The sequence below is a fragment of the Lygodium microphyllum genome, chromosome 25 (genome assembly GCF_053477565.2).
Source record: "Lygodium microphyllum isolate KBCC chromosome 25, Lygodium_microphyllum_v1.1.10, whole genome shotgun sequence".
NCBI classification, from domain to species: Eukaryota; Viridiplantae; Streptophyta; class Polypodiopsida; order Schizaeales; family Lygodiaceae; genus Lygodium; species Lygodium microphyllum.
In genome coordinates, this window is record NC_141159.1 from 31,746,766 (window position 1) to 31,764,992 (window position 18,227).

Sequence of the window (18,227 nt, forward strand, 5' to 3'; positions counted from 1 at the left end):
ATTCTATCCTTGGGAACATATGAGAATCTCTTATGTATGGATTGGCTAGGACCTAATCATGCAAGTATTCACTATGAGGCAAGGGACAATCGCCTTTAACAACATTAATGGAACCTTAGTTCAAGCTGAAGGAAAGTTAGGGAAACCGATATTATAATTAGCAAAAGCAAGTAGGCTAATTAAGGGCCCAAGAAAAGGACTACCTATTTATTTAATCAAATTAAGACCCCAAAGAATTGTCATGGCTTACAAGTATGCATATGTGTTTCTCGAAGATTTAATTGAACTACCTCCTAGCCGAGATGTAGATCATGAAATTAAATTAACCCTATGAGCTGAACTATTAACAAATAGGCTCAACAAAATGCATTTTTTTGAGGATGTCAAATTAAAGAAGCAACTCAAGTAACTATTAGAGCAAGGATTTATCCATCCTAAAAACTCACCATAGGGTGCCCCCTATACTTTTCCAAAAGAAAAATAATGGAACTTTAAGGTTTTGCATTGCTTATCATGGGTTGAGTTTAGTAACCATAAAAAATAAGCATCCCATCTTGGGGATTGATGACTTACTAAAATGGAAATACATCAGCATGGACTTCATAGGCTTTAGCAATACCATGTGTAAACATGAAAATAGGCATTCCCAATGTCATATGGAGCTATTGTCAAGAGTGGAGCAGATGGTCTTGTCTACTAGTCAAATGAAGTCTTCCATTGAGAAGTTAGTAGATTCAAATATCCAAACAAAGGCTTCCATTAACGAGTTAGTAGAATCTAATGCTCAAATTATGGCTCAATTCTCCCAATGGATATAAATGCAAATGGGATCCAAAGAAGCAAATGAGAAATCTTATTCAAACAGTGAGCCCTCAGTCCCATTTCAGCCACCTAACCAAAATAGTCAAGGTCATGGAATCATTGGATGAAGGGGTATCCCAAATAGCCAATATGAAGTAGATGAGGCTTTACAAAGACATATGACTATTTGGGCAGTTTGAATGGTACCAACTCCCAAGCTTTTGGGATGAATACCCAACTTCCTAGAGGTCTTCTACCAACGGGGAGGTTTCAAACTAGTTCTCAGCCACCTATTGGGAGAGTTCCATCTCATTTAGGGGGCTCAATGCCTCATACTCATGACCAATAAATTTTGGGACATCAACCCTTCCATGAAAGAGAGCTAAAAGATAAAACCATATTGGCCAAGTTCAATGGTCATCTTCACCATATGATCTAGGGGAATGGATTTCCAAATTGAAATCTTACTTTGATATATTCCCTAGAACTGATGATATGAAGATTCATTTTACTTCCTTGCATTTAGAGGGATTTGCGCATACTTGGTGGAGGTATATTAAAAAGGAAAACATACTTGTAGAGAACTGGGAAGCTTTCAAGTCACTTATGACTTAAATCTTTGTCTCTCCTTTTGAAAAAGAGAAATTGGCATGAAGATGGTATGGTTTAGAGCAAAGAGGCCTAAGTGTAAGGGAGCATACCAACCAATTCCTCAATCTTATGTATGTAGAGAGCATCAGTGAGATGAAGCTAAACTCCACAATTACATGTATGGTTTAGAGCCATCCTTATAACAAGATGATGTCATGGTGCAAAACCCTACCACTCTTTTCAAAGCTATTGAGTTTACGGAGCTGTATGGAAGGAAATATAGAAGAGAGTCTTCATTTCAGCTTGGTTATGGATAGCTAAGGACTATTTTCAAATAGGGACAAGTTGGCAATGTTTATGGTAGCAATCATGTGCCAAGTGGGGACTTAACAATGCAGATCGACTTATCTGCCATTTAATGCTTCAAGACCTTAAAGCAATTTTAGGGCAACAAACAGTCCTAGATTTGATTTCAAACAAGGGGATAGCAAGCCTAAATCTATTTTAGCCAATATGAATCCTAAGTCTATTCTTCTGGACCTCTACAAAAAGGAATGAAAGGAAAAAGGCTTATGCTTCAAATGTGGGGAAAAGTATACACTTGATCATGCCACAAAGTGTGTATACAAAAATGAAAAAGCCAAGGTTCATAGTATGTTAGTCTTTGAGGATTTTGAAGATGATATTGATAAGGCTAATGCAATTGCACTTACTGCTAAAAATGATGATATTGAGGAAGAAGTTGGGCAAGAGTACTTGTATGATCTAACTGACTCTTTTCCTTTTGATCCAAGTGGGAGTGTTTCTTTTGACCCAGGTGGGACTTATGATGAACCACTTGCTACCACTAGTTGTTCCATTTCCATGGATGCTTGGACAGATTCTAAGAGCCCTAATACACTTCGTATGAAGGGTACCATTCATGGAAAGGCCGTGTTCATTTTAATAGATAGTGACAATATACACAGTTTTGTGAATAAGTCCATTATGGACAAGCCGAACTGACTTACAATAACCCATAAGAAGTTGCTAATGGTGAAGAAGAAATCAACACCCAAATATGCCCACAGGTTTCTTTACAGCTAGCTGAATATTATGAACCAAAAGTAAACTTGATTACGTTGGAAATGGGGCCCATAGATATTGTACTTGGTTGTGATTGGTTGATGACATTAGGAAAAATCACTATGGATTTCTCACAGCTGTATATGGAGTTTATCTTTGATGGACAACTCATCCATTTATAGGGGATTCCTAGTAGATTAGATTTTTAGCTTATCACTATTCAAAAACTAAAAAAGGAGTACAAGAGGCACTCACAGATATTTGTTTTACACTTGAATAAAGAGATTGAAGATCAGTCCATAAATTTAGCAAGTCACCCACCCTTGAAAGCTCTTCTTGAGGAGTATAGGGACTTGTTTGAGATGCCTAATTCATTGGCTCTCAAGAGAGTAATAGACCACCCCATGATTTGGAGCCCAACTCAAAGCCAATCAATAAGCCACCCTACAGATTGTCCAAGTGTGAGTAGAAAGAAGTAGCCAAGAAAATCAAGGAGCTTCTTGAGATGGGGTTCATTGAGCCTAGTTCTTTACCCTATGCATCTCTGATTTTGTTAGTAAAAAGAAAGATGGATCTTTCAGGATGTTTATTGACTACAGGGATCTTAACAAGATCACAGTGAAGAACATGCATCCAATACCCAGGATTGATAATTTTCTTGATGAGCTCAAGAGGGTTAGATTCTTTATGAAGATTGACTTGAGGTTAGGGTGTCATCACATCCGCATATGAGAGGGTGATGAAATCAAGACAACTTTTAAGACTGATTGAGGGCTCTACCATTTCCTAGTGATGCCATTTGGGCTTACAAATGCTCCAACTACCTTCCAGAGTTCGATGAACAAGATTTTGGAGCCTTTCCTCTTTCAGTTTTTCTTGTTCTTCTTTGATGACATTCTGATTTACAGTTTGACTCTTCAGGACCATCTATAACACATGAGGATGGTTTTTGATGTATTGAGACATTACAGACTGTTTGCTAAGGAGAAGAAATGCTCTTTCATGTAGACTGAAGTGGAACACTTGGAACATATTGTTAGTGAAAAAGGGATCTAGGCTGACCCCAAGAAGATGTAGTGTGCTAAAGATTGGCCAACACCTACTACCACTACTTCACCCAAGGGATTTCTTAGTCTATCTTCATTTTATCACCGATTTATCAAGCATTATGCAACTATTGCAACTCCTTTGATTGATGGGTTGAAGAAGGAATCTTTCTTTTGGGATGCTCTTGCAAATAGTAGCTTCAACCATTTAAAGGAACTCTATACTTCTGCTCCTATTCTAGTATGCCAAGATTTTTCGAAGGAGTTTATCATACAATGTGATGCTAGTGGTTGAGGCATTGGGGTTGTATTATTACAGGAGCATGGAGTGATTGACTTTGAAAGCCGTAATCTTACATATAAGGAAATGGCTATGAATGTTTATGACCAAGAGATATTGGCTATCTTGCATGCAATAAAGAAATGGCACCATTATTTGTATGGCAACCACTTTAGAGTTCAAAGTGATCATAGGGTCCTTAAGTATTTTCTCACTTCGTCCAATTTGACTCCTAAGCAGCATAGGTGGATAGCTACATTGGAAAATGATGGTTTTGACATCACTCATATGCGGGGCAAAGATAATGTAGTGGTTGATTCTTTTTCTCGTATGTGGGCTTACAAAGTTTCAGCAATGACTGAGCTACATAGTGACCGGATTGAAGGAATACATGAGGCTTATCTTTTGGATGAAGAGCTCATCTATATTTTTCAAAAATTACAACAAGGTCTCATGGAGGATAACTCACATTATCAGCTTCAAAATGGCCTCATCTCGTTAAATGGCAAGATTTGTGAAAAGACGTGGATCTAGGACATGCTAGTGAGCTATGGTGGGGACAGAAAACATTGTAAAAGTCATTTTTCTGAAATGAACTATTAAGAAGGAATTGCTTTACTTTGTTTTTGTATCATAAATTAAAGTCATGTAATGAATTTGTATCAGGAGATAACTCAAGGAAGCTGATTTTATATGTTGAACCTAAAGTGGAAGGTAATTAAATAACTAAAACCACTCTCTCGAGGAAACTGGGAGGATGGACCCCTGACGGATCCTGACCTATGGCTCGGTGGTCTCGGTAAGCTGAGAGCTTTCCTAAGAAGGAATAAAAATCACACTTGATGGACCATTAGAAACCAGACATTGGGGGTAAAGGCGCCTCTGCCTAGCCGCCCGTGTATTACTACACTAACAGTACCCGCCATCCTCTCTCTATCCTCTTGTGGTTTGTTCTCACGAAATAATGTAAAAGAGAAGTGGGTGGGATGAGATGGAAGTTTTTGGTTGTGCAATGATACGAGAGTGGAGAGGGATATGAATCAAGGTTGAACGGATCGTCAACGACTGTGGAAAAGTGTCAATGTGCCTCCAATTTTAAAAAGTGTACGTCATAATGAGTGGTTTTATGAGAAAAGGCAGATTTCATTGTTTTATGATCAATTGTTGTTTAAAATGCTTAACAATGATTGTATTTGAGTGCACATAATTTGATTGATTAGTCATGTTGAATGAATCACAAAAATCAGTTGTATAATAATTTTATGCTAAACACTCAAAACCCGAGACTATTCTATTTAAGAAAAAATATACAGTTTTGGGTTTTTGATATGCATTTGGTGTTCCCATGGATGAAACATGCTAAAAAAATTATTTTCCATAACAAAAATTAGTTTAAACCAAAAAATAAGTAATTATCAGTAATGTTCTATAAATAAATAGAAAAAATAACAAAAAAATTTAGGTTTTTTGCATCATAAAAATAAGGAAAAATAATATTTATGTTTATGAATGTATGATAGAGCTGAAGCATGAGGTTTAGCCTTAGCTCAGTCTATCTCTTTGTTAGAGTGAGTTTTTATCGCTTTTATAAAAGAAAAATATTAAAAAACCACGTTTTAAACCTATCAATGCATGCAAAATCTTAAACGGTAGGGAGTAGGGGGTTGTTGAGTGGTTAAAGTAGATGTTTCATGATGCACGTCATATAGAGTTCATGGTTGTTTAAAATTAAAAAAGGTCTAGTAGCATGAGAAAGCTCGGCACTGGCCCTAAGCAACGAAGCATTATCATAGTAGAAGAAAATCATGAAAAGAATTGTCTTTGCACTTTCACGTTGCTGATTTTAAATGGATTAATTTTTTTGAGAATGATGGTCATATACACACTTGCATTGATGCACCATATGGTATGCATAACACATGTTTGTATGAGTGTGACTGATGCTGAGAGTGTGAGGTATCCCAAGCCGTATGGCTAGATGTTCGGGTCCTTGGGGGTTATTTGGTGAGGTTTATCTATCATCTCTTGGATTGATTTATCAAAGGAGTGGAGTTTGTTTTGAATGTGTTCTATGTTCATGGTGCATCTTGGGGCCAATCCTTGAGGTGTAGGAGAGTCGTAGTGGAGCCGTCGTGATCAACCGAGGGGTGCTCTCTTTGTGTGTGCTACATGGTGTATAGCACTAGCATGTTTAGGGACTCCCTTTGAGGAATGGGGAAAGAATTATTCATTGGACTAGAAAAGCATACACATACAAAGTTCTTAAATGCTCGTGATTGCAAGGCCATGTGGGATGTTCTAGGTGAGTAGTAGAGGCCCTGGTAGTGCCTTAGAGCCAATGTCGAGCCCGCTTTAGGCCCTAACACTTTGAAGCACTGTCTTGAAGCACTAAAAGTAGGTATGTAGGGACTTTGGGATTGCAAAATGAAGTATCGGAACCTCCATAATTGCCATCAAAGTTGCCTTTTTTAGCAATAGCCCTTTGCTATCTAAGAGAAGCATGCATAGGAATATCCATCCTATACTTACGAGCATACCTCTTTGCTAGCTTAATGGCATGAAATAGTATGGTAGGTTGGTGGGCCATAACATTAGCTTACAAATCAGGCTCCATACTATAAATATACTTATGTAACTTTGCATCATCGCTCACACTCTCTACATACATGGTAAGATTCAAAAACTAATTTGTATACTCTCTAACTAATAGGCTTCTTTGGTCCAAATCTTCTAGCCAACTTTTCTTTCTTAATGGGAGACACGTAAGCCATTTTAGCTTTGAATTCCTCTTAACTATCTATCTACTGATTTTTTTTTCTTTATGTACCTCCACTATGTATGAGCAAAGCCCTCAAGGTGAAGTATAGCAAAGTGAATCTTTTGGTCAACTGACCTAGGAAAAATGTCAAAGTATAACTCTAACTTTGAAGTCCACTCCTCCAAATCAGCGCTAACGATCAATAACCACTATATTTTGTTAACCCAATCTTATCACATGGAGTTTCCTCTCAACAAAGCCTTGCTCTCCATTAGTTACTTGGGGTTGCAAGTCCAGGTAAGTGCTATTGGGGTTTGAAAGATCAAAGGCACTCTTATGATAGTTAGTTTGAAACCTGCCTAGAGTAATAGACATCTAGCTTCTAGTGGTCACTAGCTCTAAAAGAAGTCTCTCCAATCTCATAAGTGTTGTGTGGTATTCCCTTCTTCCCAATGATACTTGGCTGAGGATTGGATAAAAGAACTATTTATCTCTACTCTCTTTGTCTACCATTTGTGCTGCCATAAGCATAGAGATTTGAGTACCAAATTTTTCCAAAGAATCTCTAATGAAAGAAGGAAACTTCTCTCAATATGGAATCCTTAGTAGATTGGGCCATGTGCTCCATGACTTTCTTGGTTTTCATATTGGATTGAACCAACTGTTCAACCACTTGATCTAATTTAGAAACTAATTCCATGTGTTTGATGGAATGCCTAGTCTCATGGTTACAAAGAGTGGCATTAAGAGTACTATATGCACCATAGTCCTGAAAATATTGATCATTATGACATGCCTCCAGTATTTCCTTATGTGCTTTCTTAAATTTTTTTGTTGAACATCATCATTAGGCTTATTCTTGGTCTTGTTTCTAGCCATTTCTACTCGCTAGTACAATATATTCCTAGACTTAGACCCCTGACACAAAAATGGCTATAACTTTTGGCTCCGATATCAGAAACATGAACTTTTTAATGAAAAACAAAGCCCATGAATAGCTCTTCAACTATAATACTTAATTTTAGAATTAAAATAGAATATTCTAGAAATATTCTTTTACTACTATCTAAAACAACCCTACACCTTGCAAAAGCAATGTCTTAGTGTATCCATCTCCCCTAAGTCCAAGATAAGGTCTTCCAACCCTATGGTATATATATCTATGACCTATAGGAGCTAAATATAACTTGCAATACCATGTATAGATCCTAAAAATTCTCTAAATTACTATGTAATATACCTATAACCAAGTAAAGAGCCTCCCAAAAGTTGTCCCAATTCACTGCTTGAGTACAATACTCTATGTAAGACCTATAATCAATTTGGAATAATATGGAACACATGAAAATGACTAAGAATTAATCCAAATGAAGGCCCGAATACCTTGTTATTACTAAATACACCTATCTCTTGCTCTAAGGAGTATAATGGTTGAAATTCCTCCTATAGTAAACCTATGATAACTTATATAATCCTTGTAAGTAATCAATGGAATCCTAGCCAATTCTATCTAGATCAAATCTTTAGATATTTAATGACTCCACTCATGGTACCTTTGGTGAGGGATATAACAGTATGACAAGCTCCCTACACCGACTCTAAATCACTGGGCGGTGGGAAAAGTCCGCTCCCCCCCAAGTTAGTTTAGTTTGTTGCACCCCTTTGGGATCCACTACAAGATATAGACCTTATACCAATGTTAAAAGCGACGAAAATGTAAATAACAAAATTTGCCCCCGTCATCACAAAAAGCATTGTTATTGGCGAGCCATAGAACAGTCGGTATTAGCGTCACTATTTGCGTCGGTATCAGCGTCGCACTAGTACTGACACAAATAATGACTCTCTACGACGCTAATAATGATGCAAAAAATGATGTGTGTAGGCAAATTTGTGACGCTAATAGCGACGATAACATGGATTTTTAAAAAAAATAGCAATGTGTGCTTTATTTGGGCCATACAAAATAGTTTCTACATCGTGTACAATGCTCATGTAACTAAAAACAAACTGTACTTAAATCATAACACTGATACATGAAATAAATACATGATCACATAATGAAAGCGACTGGTACAATCATGACAAGATATCACCACTACATAGAAAATGTCTACACAGATTAGGCGACCAAAAAAGAAGGGTGTATGAGCTCCAGGGATCCAAGGACGAGCTACATATCCTCGCCATCCGAAAGCTCATCCCACCGCAAAGAAGCATCGAATGGACTCTACAAAAAAAGAAACAACTACACATCAGTCCACCATACAATAATGCATTCTAATTAAACATGGTAACTACGGAAAAGAAAGATGAGTGACTTACAGGGCCGCCGCGTCTATAGAATCGGTCGATCAATGCAGTGAGACTGTGCCTCTCTGCATATTGAGTCTCAAGGTCGGTCGGATCACGATTTATAATGGAGTGCTGCAAAGAAAAAAAATACCAACTGTTAGAAACATGATTGTTAGTATAAAGGATATTGCAAAAAAATAAGCAAGTAAAACAAAAGAAAAACTTACAAAGTCCTCCAGATATGTGATGTGGCCGCCACTCCCAAGATGATGGACCACTCCAACCTCTAGTCATACCCTCGCCGCCTCGCGCTACTGACTCCAACGTCCTAGAGAATCTGTAGCCTCCTCCCTTAATCGACGCCAGTCATCCGCCTCTAGCCACTCGGGCTTTGCAGCCCCACTCTTAAGTGCCTTGCGTGCGTCCGATCGTCTGTGTGATATATATGCACGCATGCAGTCCATCATCCAGCCTGTAGAAAATCTATCTGCTGGAAACGGAAACTCCTCATGCAAGGATGCTACTATGTAGTCCTTGCTCCCCTGTGGTATGTTTTTCCAATGATCTAAGATGTTGTGCTGAAAAACTTGTTGGCACAACTCTCTTATGCGAGCCATCACCCTCCTCCCCTCATCATTCATGATGATGGCTCATGACCTATCATCGACAAGATAGGCATATCCCTCTGGGGTATGCCTAAGATGGGTCCTCTCCCACCTGCGTCCATGCTCTTGGGCATATCCAGGAGACCCATGTACATCCGGTGTACCGAACAGGGTAGTATCTATCGATGTAGCACCCATAGGGGTGCCACCTACAGACGGCTGCAAAAGCTGGAGTAACTGGAGTAGACATCCCCACAGGTGTGACAAATCTTGGAGGTGACGCAACTCTAGCAGAACGACAAGACGAAGACACTGCATCTGTGCCTCCACAGCAACCACCTGAGCCACACTCCCTGGAACCGCCATGAGAGCGAGGAGTCACATGTGTATCCCATGCCGACTGTGGGCTCACTGCCTCCGTATCTCTACAGCATTCCCCTGACCCTGAAGCACTCCCTCCCTCTGGCCCAAGTCTAGAGTGTCGATCTCATCTGCTTGAAGCTGAAGCATTTGATCCTGCTAAAGTAGATCTAATAGAGTGGCTTGACGATGTCCGAGACAACTCCTGGTCCTCCATGTCTCTGAATCTCACCATCTGATCTGGAGACATGTGTGTGAAGATATCTTGCAACTCCTCATCAAACAAAAAATGATATTAGCATAATCAATTTAAATCATACAAAGCACGGTAATATAAATCCAAAAAAAAAGATCTCACTTAAAATGCATATCTTATGTACCCTTATAAGCGATTAGTCAACGAATTAAGTAAGTGGATGCTCCAAGTATGAAGTATCCTATGATCCCATGTCAATCTCCTGACACAACTCCGCATACACTGGAAGGTCGATAGACATGTCACCACAAAAGGATGAGTCCACCTCGTTCTCAAAGAATTCTTGGACTCCTGTATTTCCATCATTATTAGCCAATGCTGGCTCCTCTACATGCTCCAAGCTTTCAGTGGCCTCCACCCCTTGCAATATCGACCCCTCTATTTGCATATTGTCCTCATCTATGCTTGGAACATTACTTTGATCATATACTCTCGCACTTCGGGGAGCTGAAGGTATAACGTACCACCATCGAGGTTGTCGGGGGTTTGGATAGCAAATTACATGTTCACAAACACGTACAAGAGAGATTAAACTATTGTGACATGTACCATGTCGTAATACAATTAACAAACAAATGAGTTCATGCACCTGTTCACAATGGGCCGGCAACACAAAGGTGTCGCGCAAATTCGTCCTTTTTTTTAAAGAATCTATTTCAAGAAATCCAAATGGACCTCGTCGAACTGTTGCTCCAGCTCCTTCAAGTACCACTTTGAACCACTGCACATCGAATAATATCATGGAGAAGCTACGGTAATCCACCGTAACAATACTTTGCAAGTTTCCAAAATACTCCATCTCATCTATAACTGTGTTTGGATCTGTTGCTCGTCGTCAACTCTCCTACTCGAACCTTGCTATGATACCACAGTCCATTGTGGAGCACATTTTGTCAATATGCTCCACGTGAAAATGCCGTCCGTGCAACCACGCTACACTATATATTTTGTAATGTACATTGAAACACTCAAATTAGTTGTCGCATATAAAATATAGATACAAAAAATCCTAAACACGTCATCACCTTTGGACTACATCCCCCTCGAGAATTCCCACTCCTCCATTGAGACCTCCGCCTCTTCGCAAGACGCTGCGATCAAAGCTCCATGCAACCATCGGATTGACATGAACCGCGACATCTCCTCCATGCCCTCAGGATATCAAATCGGTCGATGGCGCATAGTACGTTGAAATTCAGATCGTGCTTCCTCTCGATCTTGCCTAGTGATCTGGTACCTGGCGAGCCACGTCTCCATAGAGGCATGGTGCAACATACAAAAGCGATTCACCTTCTCCTCCATTGCAGTATCCATTATTTTTTCTACCCCATTTCCAACCACCACATCTCCGGTCAGTTTATCATTGTCCTTCACCAACCATAGCATTTTGTTTTCTGGATCTACCATTGGTAGCCATTGTGAAATATGCACTAGTGCCTTTGACACCAACCAACCTTCAGCCATGCTACCTTCTCGCTGAGCTTGTTGTCACACAAAGCCTTTCAGGGTTTTCATGAAGTGCTCCAAGAAGAACATCCATCACGTATGGACAGGTATAGCAATCTCCACTTCATCTACAAGATGCACAAGAAGGTGGATTTGTACCGTGAGCATGTTGGTAGGCAAGTATTTCTCAAAGAGACAGACCGTCTCCACTGCTCCTTGCCTCGCGGATTCAATAGAGACGTCTTAATCTCCTTTTGTGAGATCCATTGCACCAAAGTCGACACCCTGTAAATGGCCCCACATATTTCTGGAGTAAGGCATCCTACGATCGCAATCGGTAGTACAAACTGCCACAAATGAGAAAGCATTATGATGAACAATGGCTACACTCCAAATAGCAAAATGCACACGCCAATTACAATCCATTCGTAGTACAAACTTGACATATCTTATGCTAGTCATGGGATTTTAGCCCTGATAATTGGTCGTCTTTAGAAAATGCAGACCTAAGAGAACGCATCATACCCATTGGAGTGCGGATAGACTTGACTACTTGCTTCACAATAATGCGCTCTTCTTTAGTGGACAAAACCCAAGGAGTGCGAGGTAGCTGCAAATGACCATCAGCACTCGACTGGGCCAAAGCGCCTCCATATTGCCTACCTCCTTCAAATCCATTTATGCCCCTATAGTGTCTCTCTTTCCTGTGATATGGTCCCATAGCAAGCTGCCCACATTCTTGAAAATATACATAGGATCCAACAAGTGGTCGATCTGTAAGTGGGTCCAATATGGCAACTTGTAGAAAACTGAGAACCGTCACATTCCGTTTGGATGTGACTTTCCGTGGACCATTTTTAGCTCATACCAGCTTGTGGCATTCATACGTGTTGGAGGTCATCAAAGAAAACCTTCCTTGAGTTCATGACCCTCTGGCAAGAAAGCGGCGTCTCCTTGATATACCATGCTCTTCATGGTTCGTGACCTTCGGGAGTCTAACTGTGGCCCGCACAATGGACATGCATGATAACCTAAGGTAACTAGATCTGTTCCAACACCTTTATCCAGTGAATACAAACTTGAACGAGATAAAATATAGATATTACCAACAAGAACGGAAGCCTATTTGCCTGAGTACTCTTCGAATCCCGGAAAGTCATGCATCATCCACATGAGAATGGCTCGAATATTGGCGGACCGTCGAGCATCGCGCTTGCTCATATCTTGCATGGTGACCCCCTCCTCACACAAAATCTTAAGCTCATCGACTAATGGATGAAGATACACGTCCATATTTTTGATTTTGTAGCGGCTGAGGACAAGTAAGCTAAGGATGAGATGTCCTTTCTTTGTAGAAAGCCATGGAGGGATATTGTAGTTGACAAGGACTATATGCGACACACTGTAAGAAGTTGAGCGCAGACCGAATGGGTTCACGCCATCCATTGCAAGACTGAGCCGAAGATTCCTTGGCTCTCGGGCAAAGCCTAGGAAGGTAGAGTCAATGTGGCTCCATGTGCATGAATCCGCTGATATTCGTTGAACTCCATCTGTGGACCTATTCTACGCATGCCACATTGTCAAGCTCACCATGCCGGACGTACAAAATATATGGCTTATGCGGGGGATAAGCGAAAAGTGTCTAAGAACTTTTTGAGGGATAGTTTACCCTTGCAAGTCCTGTCGATACCTGTGAGCACCACACTTTGGACATGTCTCCATAGTCTCGTATTCTCCTCGAAACAGTATGCAATCATTGATACATGCATGGATGTTGTTGTAGTCTATACCAAGCTTTCGTAAAACATGTCGTGTATCATCACGAGACTCAGGCATGGTATTTGTAGGTGGTAATATATGATATTTTAGTAACCTGAAAAAAATCATAAAACACCTTGAAAAAGCACAAATGTTTTTAATGATAGTGCTAAAAAGAAATCAATGAAGAGTATGTACAAAGTACCTGAACAACTCAGTCACACTCGCATCACTCCACGTGTATTTTGCTTGCACAGTTAGGAGTGCAAGCAGTGTCTTCAGGCGAGATACTCGGCACCCATCATATAATGGTATGGATGCTTCTCTCTAAGCAGATCAGAAGTCTCGATATCCATGGGAATCAATGCATCAATCATTGCCTTCATCTCAGGCTCCAAGATTGTAGGTAGGTCTAGAAGGCTGTCGTCTCCTCTGGTATTGACAGTATAGATTGGGTAGTACCTTCCAAGTGGTGGATTGGCTCAAGCACTCCATCCATCGCACGCCCACGAACTCTTCTAATTGGCCGCAAAGGGTGCACTCCTCCTTGGGACGAGACGTCACCTCCCTGGATAGAAAATTTGCCAGCCACACCCAATCTTCTTATATATGGTATTCAATTAGCTTGCGAGTACAATGCATGATTGATATTAACTTTTCTTACTGTTTGTTGAAAATCCAAGATCACCTGATCAATGATCTCATATTGAAACTCGCCGAAGCGTCGTACGTGTTCTATAGACAATCGACGTTTTCGTCTAATTGCCAGCTTGCATTGAGAGCAAGGACATGGGACACTCTGATTAAGATACGCCTCGCGATCTTGAACAACAAGACCATCGTTTTTCATTTTGTCTACGTTACAACAAACTATTTGTTTTTGTTATTATTCTTTTTTTCTTTCTTAAATTGTTTGAGAAGGGATTACTTCTCTTGTAACTCGGCAAAAATTAACGTATGTAAAGTCTCCACCCACCCACCCATAGATTAACATATATATGTCGGCTCGTGGTGTTGCACCGGACCTCGCCACCACTCTCTCTTTGTTTTTTATCCATTCATTATCTCCTCTCCTTTCATCTCTCTCTCTTTTTCTCTTTCTTTATTATGTTGTATGTTTATTCCCTCTCTCTCATTCCTTCTTCTTTTTTCTCTCCCTCCCCCTCTCTCATTTTCTTTAATGATCACGGCTACGACTACGACGAAGACCACGACCACGACTATGACTACGGCCACGACCATGACCACGACCACGACTACGACGACCATGACCACGACTAAGACTACGACTACGACTATGACAATGACCACGACTACGACTACGATTGCGACTATGACTATGACTACGACCACGACCACGACCACGACCATGACCATGACCACGACCACGACCACGACCATGACTACGACTACAACAACCACGACCACGACCATGATGACGACGACGACGACGACGACAACGACCATGACCATGACCATGACCACGACCACGACCACGACCACGACCACGACCACGACCACGACTACGACTATGATGATGACGACGATGATGAGGATGAGGACGACGATGACGACGACTACGACTACGACTACGACTACGATTACGACCACGACCACGACCACAACCACGACCACGACCACGACCATGACCACAATTACGACTATGACCATGACCACGACCACGACTACGGCCATGACCACGACTACGATGACCATGACTACGACCACGGCCACGACCACCACTACCACTACTAAGACTACGACGGCGACTACGACCACCACATCTACCACTATCACTACCATTACCATGACTACGACCACCATAATAAACAAGAAAAGAAGAAAAAAAAAACAACTACAACAACAAAAAATAAGAAAACTAAACAACAATAAACAAAAAAAGAAAAAAAAACTACTACTACAACAAACAATAATTAATTTCCTTTTCTCTCTTCCTCTTCCTCTCTCATTTCCTCTCCCTCCCTCACCCTCACCCTCTCTTTCTCTCTTTCCCTATTGGGTTTAATGTTTTTTCTCTCTTTTTCTCTCTCCTCTCCCTCTCTCATTTTTTTCTCTCTCCTCTCCCTCTCTTATTTCCTTTTCTCTCTTTCTCTCCCTCCCTCACCCTCACCCTCACCCTCACCCTCTCTTTCTCTTTCCCTATTATGTTTAGTGTATTTTCTCTCTCCTCTCCCTCTCTCATTTCCTTTTCTCTCTTCCTCTCCCTCTCTCATTTTCCTCTCCTTGCCTCACCCTCTCTCTCTCTTTCTCTCTTTCCCTATTATGTTTAATGTTTTTTCTCTCTTTTTCTCTCTCCTCTCCCTCTCTCATTTTTTCTCTCTCCTCCCCCTCTCTCATTTCCTTTTCTCTCTTTCTCTCCCTCTCTTGTTTCCTCTCCCTCCCTCACCCTCACCCTCTCTTTCTCTCTTTCCCTATTAGGTTTAATGTTTTTTCTCTCTTTTTCTCTCTCCTTTCCCTCTCTCATTTTTTTCTCTCTCCTCCCCCTCTCTTATTTCCTTTTCTCTCTTTCTCTCCCTCTCTCGTTTCCTCTCCCTCCCTCACCCTCTCCCTCTCTTTCTCTCTTTCCCTATTAGGTATATGGGTTTTCTCTCTCTTTTTCTCTCTCCTCTCCCTCTCTCATTTCCTTTTCTCTCTTTCTCTCCCTCTCTCATTTCCTCTCCCTCCCTCACCCTCACCTTTACCCTCTCTTTCTCTCTTTCCCTATTATGTTTAATATCTTCTCTCTCTTTTTCTCTCTCCTCTCCTTCTCTCATTTTTTTCTCTCTCCCCTCCTCTATTTGTGTAGTTGCATTGAATGCCATATTGAAGAATTCGCAGTCTTTCACCTGCATGGCTATGCAATTGAGGGGCCATGTCTCACATGTGGTCTCATCTACAGGTCATGGCCTATTAACTTGGCTAGGTAGCCATATCTTAAAAAATTTTATGAATGGGAGTGCCTCAGAACTCACAAGTAGTGGTCAAAAGCTTTCTTCATGGATATTGCTCAATGTGAGTGTAGTGGGAGCTCACGCTCAATCGCCAAGACCCACGGACCGCTTATTGTTTCAAGCGTTTCAAGCGAGCTCTCATGGCTATCTCTCACCTAGCTGACGCGCCATCAATCCTCTCGGGGTGTAGTGAGATTACCTTGATGCCAAAATGAGTTGTCTCCTCTCTCACACATGTCGATAGCTCCACGATCCTAGATGCTAGCTCAAGTATCCTCAAGCCTCCTCCATCTCCAAGCTCCATCCACCATAGCTGCGCGCACGAGAAAAGAGAAGAGAAGAGAAGAGAGAAGAAGAGAAAATAAGAGAGAAGAAGAGAGAAGAGGAGATGGTGAAGAGCTTCGCCCTCTTGATCCCTCACTCCCACACACACTCAATCCATCACACTCTCACACTCCCTCTCTCAAGAGCACACACACAAGCAAGGTGAAGAGAAGAAGAGAAGAAGAGAGGACTCTTGTTAGCCACACACCAAAGAATGAGCTTCCATTTACTTTTTGAACTTTATATACAAGCCCTAAAATCCCATGGGCACCCATCCCTTTTTACATGACCGGTCATTGTGGCAAAGTCCCTTTTTCTAATTCCCTTTTCTTGCTTCATGCCCTAAGCCTATACCCATCTATTCTTTTACAAATGGTACAGCAGGGAGCATGGCGCTCTTTTATGAGAGTTTTTAGAGTTTTTTGAGACGCACCATTGGATACATCTTTGGATCAGAATGTCAAGTTGGACATTAGCACTGGAGCTAAAATTGATGATGTGACTATGTACATGTAGATGGTTGAAAGTCTGATTTATTTGGCCATGACCAGGGCCTAACTTGAGTTATGTTGTTGGGCTCATAAGTCAATTCATGTGGAAGCTCAAAAAGCCACATTTGGATGTTGTTAGGTGGATTATGAGATATGTAAAGTCCACTGTAGATTATGGGTTGTTTTATGTGAAAGATAAGCCCTTGACATTGGTTGGATACACAAATGTAGATTGGGAAGGATGCTCATATGATCATAGATCTACAAGTGGTTATGCCTTTGGATTTGTAAGTGGAATGATCAATCAGAGCAACAAGAAGTAACCAACAGTTGCATTATCTAGCACTGAGGCAGAGTACAGAGGTGATGCATTGGCAACATGTGAGATTGCATGGCTGCTCAAGCTTATGGTTGATTTGGACATGTAGGTGGATGCTTTAGTGACTTTATTTTGTGACAATCTCAGTAGTATACTTTTGGCAACAAATCCATATACCATGCTAGAACTAAACACATTGAGGTACACTATCATTTCATCTGTGAGATGGTTCTTGCAAGTAGAGTGGATCTTATCCATGTGAAGACGGATGAGAAGATAGCATATATATTTACCAATTCTCTGGGTAAAGATAAGTTAAGTCAATTTCAATAGCTACTTGGTGTACATGTTTTATCTTTAGCTTGAGGGGGAGTGTTGAGACTTCAAGCTCTTGTGTGTGACTGATAGTGTCTTAGCTGTGTCGAGCTGTATCAACATGTGTGGGACATTTAATAAGTCGGGTTAGTCGGTGTGACCTAACTAGAGTTAGTCATGGTTAGTTAAACCTAGTGTATGGCTTACACTTGAAAAATTGAATAATGAATAGAAGGATGAGAGCATGATTGAGCTCTCTCGTGGCTTTCCTCTATCTGTGTCTCGTCTCTCTTAACGAAAAAAATGATATCTCTTTTGGGTCTTTTGGCCCTCCTCTCTTCTCCTTAAAAATAGTAAAATAATCCTCTTCTCTCTCCACTTTTGAATTTCATTTTTCCTCTTTAATGTTATCCATAAAGTATTTTCTCATATTCTTTCTCTTTTCTCATTTAAGACCCCTTTATCAACCAATTAGTTATGAAAGCATGGTGCTTGGTTTTGCAAGGCAAAAAGTAGATGTTGTCTAATTCATATTTTAATAGAAAATAAGAAAAGTAAAATTTTAG